This window comes from Engraulis encrasicolus, unplaced genomic scaffold (genome assembly GCF_034702125.1).
Source record: "Engraulis encrasicolus isolate BLACKSEA-1 unplaced genomic scaffold, IST_EnEncr_1.0 scaffold_523_np1212, whole genome shotgun sequence".
Taxonomy (NCBI): Eukaryota; Metazoa; Chordata; class Actinopteri; order Clupeiformes; family Engraulidae; genus Engraulis; species Engraulis encrasicolus.
This window is the reverse complement of record NW_026945834.1, coordinates 1-10,000: the sequence shown is the minus strand read 5'-3', so window position 1 is coordinate 10,000 and position 10,000 is coordinate 1. Positions and strand designations below refer to the sequence as shown.

The following is a 10,000-nucleotide window of genomic DNA, read 5'->3' as shown; positions in this document are numbered from 1 at the left end:
CTTAAACCATGTATTTACTGTTCACTGACAATCTCCCTCCCCTCGTCCCTTTGTAGATCCGTAGCATTAGATACATGGCTAAGCACCATTGAGAGTAAATATATACTGTCAATGCTAAGCACTCATACTGACTCGTACCCTTCTGACCACACGACCAAGCAAGCCTAGGCATGGATCATGACTCCATGGGCCCCTGGGACAGACAACAAGAAATCCGTCCAGTCCCAACCACGCGGCACAGCAAGCCCATGCACACACACACACACTCATGCACACACACACTCACACACTCATGCACACACACACTCATACACTCACACACTCATGCACACACACACTCACACACTCGGTGCCTGCCACTCTTGGCCAGGACTCCCTGGAAGAAGAGACATTGTGGCTCAATGGGACCTTTCCCTGGTTGGGTTAAATTATGGCCCTGCCATGGCCAACCGGTAGGGCACTCTGCCATGCGGCTGACCCGTTTTCGATTCCCGGCCCGCGTCCTTTGCCGACCCCTCCCTCTCTCTCTCCCCATTCGCTTCCTGTCCATCTCTCACACTGTCCTATCAAATAAAGTCGAAAAAGACACACATCTTTTAAAAAAAGAAAGAAGGGTTAATTAACCCTGTGAAACCTGAACCATGAAAGCAATGAGAGAAAATTATATTTTTTTGGAATTTGCTTCAATATTGGTCCCTTATAAGAAATGTAAAAAAAAAATTCAAAATTTTGTTAAGGTCACTGAGATATTTGATGCATCATATATGATGCATCAGGCTTTAAAGGGAATGAAAATTCCAATTTCATGACCATTGAAAAATGACTTTTAATGCATTTGCATCTTTTTTTTTAATTTAAAAAAGTTGTCAGACAATTTAATTTGAGGATTATCTTTAAATATTTAGTGAGATCCTGCCATTTTTTTTAAGCCTATCCTTGTTTTAGCAGGACCATATTTTACATTTCCCACAGCCTGGTTGGGTAATTTTTTAAAATCTATGTAAAAACATAGCTGATCGAATGCTTAACAACCTATTTACGAGTGTAATATAGATCATTATTCATTTTTGATGTGTAATTTGAATATATGGGTCCATTACTACAATTGGACCATTTCTCCATTCACTTCAATGCATTTTTTACGAGATCATAATTTCAACATTTTGCATTACATTTTCAAAATCGCAAGTAAAACGTGTTTCTTAAGGCAATATCTTTGTCTCGAAGTAAAACAACTTGTGTGTTTTGTTAAACGATCGTCGTGGTATGCTTTGTAAGTTTCCCTATGGAGCAAATGCATTGATGGCTGACTTCCTGCCACCGCCGGATGGTGCTTATATGTCTCATCAGTTTTAGCACGATCTCTCTGCAACACGGTGTACAAATATAAACTCTTCCTTGATTAATTGCACAAAGCAAGTGTTCAAATTAAAGGATGTAGAGTTATATTTCGGAAATTTGTACACAAACCTTTTGCAATTTGTCGATATCTCAGCGTCGGTCAGGGAAACCGTTTCTACTCCAATTTTGCATTTTTCGCCGAGCTGTGATCAACTTGTTGTTGACCGCTGCTCTCTTGTGGCGGTTTCCGCGTACTGCAGGACGTTTGGAAATGACACGCAGGATGTTTTTGAGATGGATTTTTTTTTGTGTCAGCGTGGAGAGGGCTTTGAATTTGATGCATCATAGATGATGCATCCGGCGCGATAGGGTTAAAATAAACTTACGTTCTCTCTTCTCCATCCATCCACAGGTCGGTGGCGTCAGACATGGGCGAGCACTCGTACCCGGCGAGTCCCAACCACGCGGCGCAGCAACAAGCACACAAGCACACACTCACACAGACACACACACACACACTCACACACTCACGTTCTCTCTTCTCCATCCATCCACAGGTCGGTGGCATCAGACATTCGCAAGCTCTCGTACCCGGCGAGTCCCAACCACGCGGCGCAGCAACAAGCACACAAGCACACACTCACACACTCACACTCACTCACACACTCACGTTCTCTCTTCTCCATCCATCCACAGGTCGGTGGCGTCAGACATGGGCGAGCACTCGTACCCGGCGAGTCCCAACCACGCGGCGCAGCAACAAGCACACAAGCACACACTCACACACTCACACTCACACTCACACTCACACTCACACTCACTCACACTCTCACACACTCACACACTCACACACTCACACACTCACATTCTCTCTTCTCCATCCACAGGTCTGTGGCGTCAGACATGGGCGAGCATTCGTACCCGGCCAGTCCCAACCACGCGGCGCAGCAACAAGCACACACTCATAAACTCACACACTCACTCTCACATACACTCACACTCACACACACTCACACTCTCACACTCACACACTCATACATTCACACACTCACGTTCTCCCTTCTCCATCCACAGGTCGGTGGCATCAGACATGGGCGAACATTCGTACCCGGCGAGTCCCAACCACGCGGCGCAGCAGCAGGCCGGCCAGCAGCAGCCGCCGCCCCCCACCTCGGCCTACTCCGCCCTGGAGGGCAAGGAGCTGCTCATGGCCCCCAACCAGACCCAGTCCCTGGACCGCCCCTACCGCGCCCCAGCCTCCGCCGCCGCCGCCGCTGCCGCCGCCCCGGGCCCCGGACACAAGACCCTGGGCAGGGTGCAGCCTCCGCACGGGCCCCCTCCCCCCGGGGGGATGGTGGATCCTACTCTCAACGGGCCGCGCCAGCCAGTGGGGAAGGAGTACGGGTGAGTGTGTTGTTGGAAAGAGCTATCAAGCTATCAAGAGCTTACAATAGGGTTGTAACGATACATGATTCGGTTACACCAGGGGTGTCAAACTCAAATTGACTTAGGGCCAAAATTAAAATCTGGAACGAAGTTGCCGGCCGAACTCCGTAATAAATTTAAAAAATGGACAAAATTGTGCATGCATACACTTCATACTCATAGTTAAATTTCACATACACTCTTTCCCATCATATTTGTTAGTTCAAATGTGTCTACACATCCTGTGACACAGCAAATTTCATGTTCAAGTCATATTATGCTATACATTGATGGTGTATGTGGGCCAACTATAATAGACATTTGAAATGATCTCACGGGCTGAATAAAATGGCTCTGCGGGCCAAATTTGGCCCCCGGGCCTGAGTTTGACATCCCTGGGTTACACAATTTGGTTCCTATCACGATTTTTGACCTACAGTTTGATAGGAAGGAGTACGGGTGAGTGTGTTGTTTTGGAGGGGGGGCTGTGCAGCCGGATGTGTGCGTGTATGTGCAAGTACAAAGTAGAAGTTGTGTTACGGATGTAATTATAATACCACTAGTACGATATTGCAGTTGCCTTGCAGCTATGTAACATCATACTACTAGTGTTGTTATTACATCTGTAACAGTAAAACAATCTACTTTATACAACTCTGTTGTTTTGGTTGTTAGCTGTATGTGCTTTGATACACAGTAAGAAGCATGCAATGTTAACTGGTTCTCTGGGACCAAATACAAGACTAGACTCTATGGCGTGTGCGTGCGTGTGTGCGTGCGTGTGCGTGTGTACTAATGTACTTTAAAAGAAAAACCTAATCCTACTTGGTATCTGCACTTATTGTTCTGTATATTTTCTGTGCACTTTGTATCTGCTAGTGTTGTTGGCTATAATTATGTCCTCGATTGTAAGTGGCTTTGGTTGAAAAACGTCTTCCAAATGCAATGTAATGTAATACAGCAGGTGTCACCAACATGGTTCATTTAAATTTCATTTAAATTTGAGATTATTCATTCTTTATAACCTATGAAACAACATTACCATTTATTATTATATGGTTGTGACGTCATCTGTCGAATGCTCCATTCATTTCAACGGGGCTCCCCAACGTTCGGACGTCTGTTATTTTTCGATAACGGACGGGTTGGTCTATAACAGACCGCTGTCAATGGCAACAAGACTTTTCACTGCTAAAGCGACTTTTCAACAAGACTCTAATCAGCTGCTGTGATAGACAGCACCCGTTGTTCTGGCTACCGCTGTCAATGGCAACAAGACGTTCACTGCTAAAGCCACTGGCTTGTATACAAGTCAGTGGCTAAAGCGAATGTTTCATATCACTCCGCAGGGGGTCCGGTCTTTTGTCACTCTAATCAGCTGCTGTGATAGACAACACCTGTTGTCCTGGCTAGCCTACCTAGCTGTTGCCTAGCGGTGTTCCACAACGGCACTGTTTTGTTTTGCGCAGCAACAATCTTAACATTAAATAGGTCTAAAGAAATGTCCCCGCATGTGTGAATCATTTAAGTATATCCATATAATAAGCGGGTTAACTTTCGGCGAGTCGGTCGCTTTGTGGAATAGCAGCACTCCGCTCCGCGTCGGGGTCTAAAGATTCTCTCTGTCGTGCTGCTATTCCACGGTAGCGACCTTCTCGCCGAACGTTAACCCTTACATAATAGTGTGATTTGAGAATAACAAGACATCAGTAGAGGACTTTAAACAAAAGTAACCCCCGGGTAGCCCTCAGTAGCAATCGGGTAGCCCTTGGTAGCCCTCAGACCCAGAAAGGTTGGAGACCTGTGTAATACAGTATAATGTATTAATGTAACGCAATGTAATGTAATAACAATCTTCTCCACCTTCCCCCCCCCACAGTGCTGGCCAGCCCCACCTCCCAGGCTACTACGTGCCCCCGGCCCCTCCCCCACCGCCGCCCCTCATCCCCTCGGCCCAGACGGCCTTCGCCAGCCCCGCCGTGCCCCCGGGCCCCATGCCCCCGACCCCGGCCTGCCCGCCTCCTACACCCCGTCCCCCACCCACCCCCCCTCCTGCTCTCCTCCTGCTGCTCCTCCACCACCTCCTCCCGCCTCGGGCCCACCCACCGGGCCCTCTCCTCACATGGTGCCGCTGCCCCCCGCCGTCGGCATGGCTGGTGACGCCCCCGTGGTGCCCCGCAAGGGCCATGGGCTGCCCTTCGTGCCCATGAGCGACGCCCGCAGCGACCTGCTCGCCGCCATACGAAGAGGTGGGTTGTTTTATTGTTTTGTTTTTTTCAAAAGGTTTGCACACTCCCATGAATTTTTCTTCTTTACGTTCTCTTTTTTCTTTTTATTTATTAAATGGCATGATCTCCAGATTCACTAACAAACATAGGCTTGACACACTATCTACAACACCTGTCTGATAGTGTGTAGTCAACTTAGTTGAGGAGTTGACTCCAACCCATGTTGACTCCACCTCATGTTGTAGATCAGTGTTTCTCAAACTTTTTCAGATCGAGGACCACTTCCCCCCCAAAAAAAAATGTTCAGGGACCACCTATCAACTGAATTGACAGTTTACAGGTGCTTATTTCGATGCAGATCACTTAATTTTTATATTCATTTACTTATTTTATATTAATTTGCTTTAATTTAATTTTATTGTAGAGAAAATAAGACTTCAGCTATGTTTAGCTTTGTAATAATGTTACAAATATACAGTAGCTTACTGCTAGCTCGTCTTGGAAAAGCAGAAATCCCTTCGTGGACCACCTGAGCTCTGTCGCGGACCACTAGTGGTCCCCGGACCACACTTTGAGAATCACTGTTGTAGATCATGTGTCAAGCCTGTGTTTGCATGTTCTCTGAATGGCAAGAATTCACACATACGTTGATTATAGGACGTTGAAACAATTCATATTTCCATGTCCAATAATAAAATGCAAATGTCAAAAAATGGCATTTTGCAACAAAACTTTTCAAGTAAAGTTGTAGAAATACCAAGGCACTCATCTTCTTTGTAATTAAAATGCCTTTATTTTGTTGGGCATAGCATGATTAAAATACTTTGAGGCGTTTCGGCATGAAGCCTTCGTCAGGAAGTGAGCGAAAAACTAAAAAAAAACGAAAAAACTAGACAGTTCCAGGAAGCACTCCAACTGGACTTCATTCTAAAGCTTTTCAAGTGTACACTATAAGAAAGTACTCAAAAACATTAACAGCTCAAGGAAAAGAAATGTGCTGTCTAATCTAGCACAGTTCAAGAAGGATATGATCAGTTAGAAAGGAAGAGGTGAGAGTGTACACCAAAGCAGTTATGCTACAAAATGCGGTATTGAGTTCTTCGTATTGTTCTCTGTTAAACACTATGTCTACATGTGCCTCTAATTTCTGCACGTGTCCTCCTTTTTTCCAATTACTTAATTGGAAGTTTGCTTACACAACATAGTTTTCTTCTTATCACTTCTAATTCCATCTTGCAGCCATTTTCTCTGTTGTTGTAGCCTTAGAAAATGATAGCGTATAAAGAGAAAAGTGATCACATGTCCTCCTTGGGTGCATCCCAATATGTGACCTTGCCTCCTCCACTTGCGCTTGTCTCCTCGTCCCGCCTACTGGCCCCTCCTCCGTGGAGAAAACGATAAAGTTTCCCAGCTGTCAGCCTCGCCACAACAACTTTTGAGGGACTGTTTTTCATTCACCATCCCAATTGCAAATGAGAAAAAGACGTTACAATTGAGCTTTTGCAAGATATTGAAATATAATGCTGTTGTCAGTGATGTCATCATGACGAGAAGCAAGTGGAGGAGGCAAGGCCGCATATTAAGATGCACTCCTTGAGTTGGACGGTCTACAGAGAGGCTACAAGGACTGAAGCAGATGGTGCATCAACACTCATCTCCAGTCTTGTATTATTCACTGATCATCACCATCTCAGCTCTTAGCCAAACTCAACCCTTCACCTCGGCCATATGCTCTCATAAGTTAGCAGTCTCGTAGGAGTTTATTTATAACTCTCAAAATCTGCTCAGAATATACAGCAGTGTTTCCCAACCTTTTTTGTCTTGTGTACCCCCATCAGCCTTTTCGTTGTGCCATGAGTACCCCCTAAGTCATGTTCTATATCGCTTTCTATATTCCAATGTAACTAAGCTCCATACATTTGTTAAAAACTACATTTTTCCAAGTACCCCCTGCAGCGTGCTCACGTACCCCTAGTGGTACACGTACCCCTGGTTGGGAACCACTGATATACAGCATAGCTTCCCACAGACCACGCAGTATTCTGTTATGGGCAAAAAAAAACCCTTTAATGCATGTGAGTGCCTCCGTACACCAGTTTCCGCAAAAAGTGCGGCACACGGCTCTGCCAACGTTTAATTCTACTGTTGTCAACAGATGTCCGCGGATGTCACGACGCTGGTGTGCAGGGTTGTGTAGAAAATGGTAGAACTGAAAGTTTGCAGGGTATTGCTCTGCACTTTGGTGCAACCGGTCTGCAGAGGGTCTTGACAGGCTTAGGGGTGAAGGACATAGATGATGGTGGGTGGTGCAGTGCATTATTGGGTTTTTTTTTACCTACTTTGCAAAGGCAGTCCTAAATATATGTAAATAATTCTGAATACTAATTTCAACCATTATTCACTGACCACCATGTCAATCTTTGACAACCCCTTCACCTTCGCCGTATGGTTGAGAGAGAACAGCCTCAAAGGAGTTTATTAATAGCTCTCAACATCTGTGTATGACTTGACAATAACAGGGGTGAATGATGCTACAGTGGGTGGATTCCAATATGCAGACTTCCGTCCTCCCTTGCTCACTTGACTGCTTGTGCCCTCATGATGATGTCACTGACGACAGGACAAAATAATTCAATATCTTGCAATTGACACAATTCTAATGCCATTTTCTCATTTGCAATGGGGATGGTGAATGAAAAACAGTCCACCAAAATTTGTTGTGGCTAGGCCGACGACTGGGAAACGTTATTGTGTTCTCCACGGAGGCGGGGCGAGGGCACAAGCACAAGCGGAGGACGGGAGTGTGCATATTGGAATGCACCCACTGCATTGTCCATTATGCGCTAAATCTTGAGTACAAATGATCATGAATACTCATTACAAGCTTGAATAAGCTTGAAGCTTGTTCACTTTAACCTTAACCAAATTCAACCCTTCACCTAAACATCTGCGTATAATATAAATACGGTATACAGTATATGTGGGAAAATGTGATGTAATAGAGGAGAGTCATGGTGGGTGGTGCAGTATGATCTTGGTGTGGCAGCTGCCTTGCGGGTGCAGTCTTGATCTATAAATAGGTATGAATATTAATTTCAAGCATTATTAAGCACAGCGTTAAGCATCATATCCACCCTTCACCCCAGCCATATGGCTGTGGCTGTGTGTGTGTGTGTGTGTGTGTGTGTGTGTGTGTGTGTGTGTGTGTGTGTGTGTGTGTGTGTGCGTGCGTGCGCATGTATTTGTGCATGTTTATCTGTACGAATGTGCGTGTGCATCTACGTAAGGTACAGCTACAGTGCGTGCGTGCGTGCGTGCGTGTGTGCGTGCGGGTATGTGCATGCATGCGTATCTCACTGACCATAAAGCCATAAATCAGGGCAGTCATGGGTGAGCGGTTAGGGCGTCAGACTTTTTCATTTTTTCATAGAATTTTCATAGTGTACTAATCGTTTCATTTAATACATTGCTTTTTTACTTACTTTACTAACGCTTTATTACTTTATTGAAACCTAAAATTTCCCAGTCACGTATGAATTGGACGTTGTATCTCGGAGTAAATAAGCTACTATCATGATTTAAAGCTCATTGTGAGCTCAGGGACCTAAATTTAACAGTTTCTTTCTTTTTTCCCAATTCCCTTGAAGATTAAAGTGCTAGAGAACTAGAAAAATTAATCGTTTGACTAATCGGAAAAAAAAAAAGATGGATTAATCGGGAGAAAAATTATCGTTTAGGACAGCCCTAATAGTAACTGTATGTATGCCCACGTCTCTCCACAGGCATCCAGTGTGTGTGTGTGTGTGTGTGTGTGTGTGCTCTTATGGTAACTGTATCTGCCCATGTGTCTCTCCACAGGCATCCAGTGTGTGTGTGTGTGCGTGTGTGTGTGTGTGTGTGCTCTTATGGTAACTGTATCTGCCCATGTGTCTCTCCACAGGCATCCAGTGTGTGTGTGTGTGCGTGCGTGTGTGTGTGTGCACTTATGGTAACTGTATGCCCATGTGTCTCCACAGGCATCCAGCTTTGGTGTGTGTGCGTGTGCGTATGTGTGTGCTCTTATGGTAACTGTATCTGCCCATGTGTCTCTCCACAGGCATCCAGTGTGTGTGTGTGTGTGCGTGCGTGTGTGTGTGTGCTCTTACGGTAACTGTATCTGCCCATGTGTCTCTCCACAGGCATCCAGTGTGTGTGTGTGTGTGCGTGCGCGTATGTGTGTGCTCTTATGGTAACTGTATCTGCCCATGTGTCTCTCCACAGGCATCCAGTGTGTGTGTGTGTGCGTGCGCGTATGTGTGTGTTCTTATGGTAACTGTATCTGCCCATGTGTCTCTCCACAGGCATCCAGTGTGTGTGTGTGTGCGTGCGCGTATGTGTGTGTTCTTATGGTAACTGTATCTGCCCATATGTCTCTCCACAGGCATCCAGTGTGTGTGTGTGTGCGTGCGCGTATGTGTGTGTTCTTATGGTAACTGTATCTGCCCATATGTCTCTCCACAGGTATCCAGCTGCGTAAGGTGTGTGTGTGTGTGTGTGTGTGCTCTTATCATAACTCTATGTGTGTCTCCACAGGCATCCAGCTGCGCAAGGTGCAGGAGCAGCGCGAGCAGGAGGCCAAAAAGGAGCCGGTGGGCAACGACGTGGCCACCATCCTATCACGACGCATCGCCGTGGAGTACAGCGAATCAGACGACGACTCCGACGCGGACGAGAACGAATGGTCTGACTGAAGAGGCGGGACTAGAGATGCGATTGGAGGATGATGATGATGGTGATGGTGATGAGGGAAGAAGCAGGAAGAGGAAGAGATGAAAGAAGAAGAAGAAGAAGAAGAAAAGGAGGACGATGGATAAGGAAGAGAAATGGATTGTGGGATAGGTCCTGGAGGTTTGTGTTGACGAAACAGCGAAGGCCAGAAAGTTTGCCGAACTGTCGTGTGGCGGAGGGAGAGTGTTGGGGGGGGATCAAGTTGTCGTGAAGGTTGAAGTCACATAGCACGCTGTATC

The 10,000-nt window shown here is 45.9% G+C and overlaps 1 pseudogene; it reads left to right on the top strand.

The window, feature by feature from the left end:
* The window catches only part of LOC134444356 (actin-binding protein WASF3-like), an 18,864-nt pseudogene extending 9,001 nt beyond the window's left edge, over positions 1-9,863 (top strand).
* Positions 9,864-10,000: the final 137 nt, after the last annotated feature.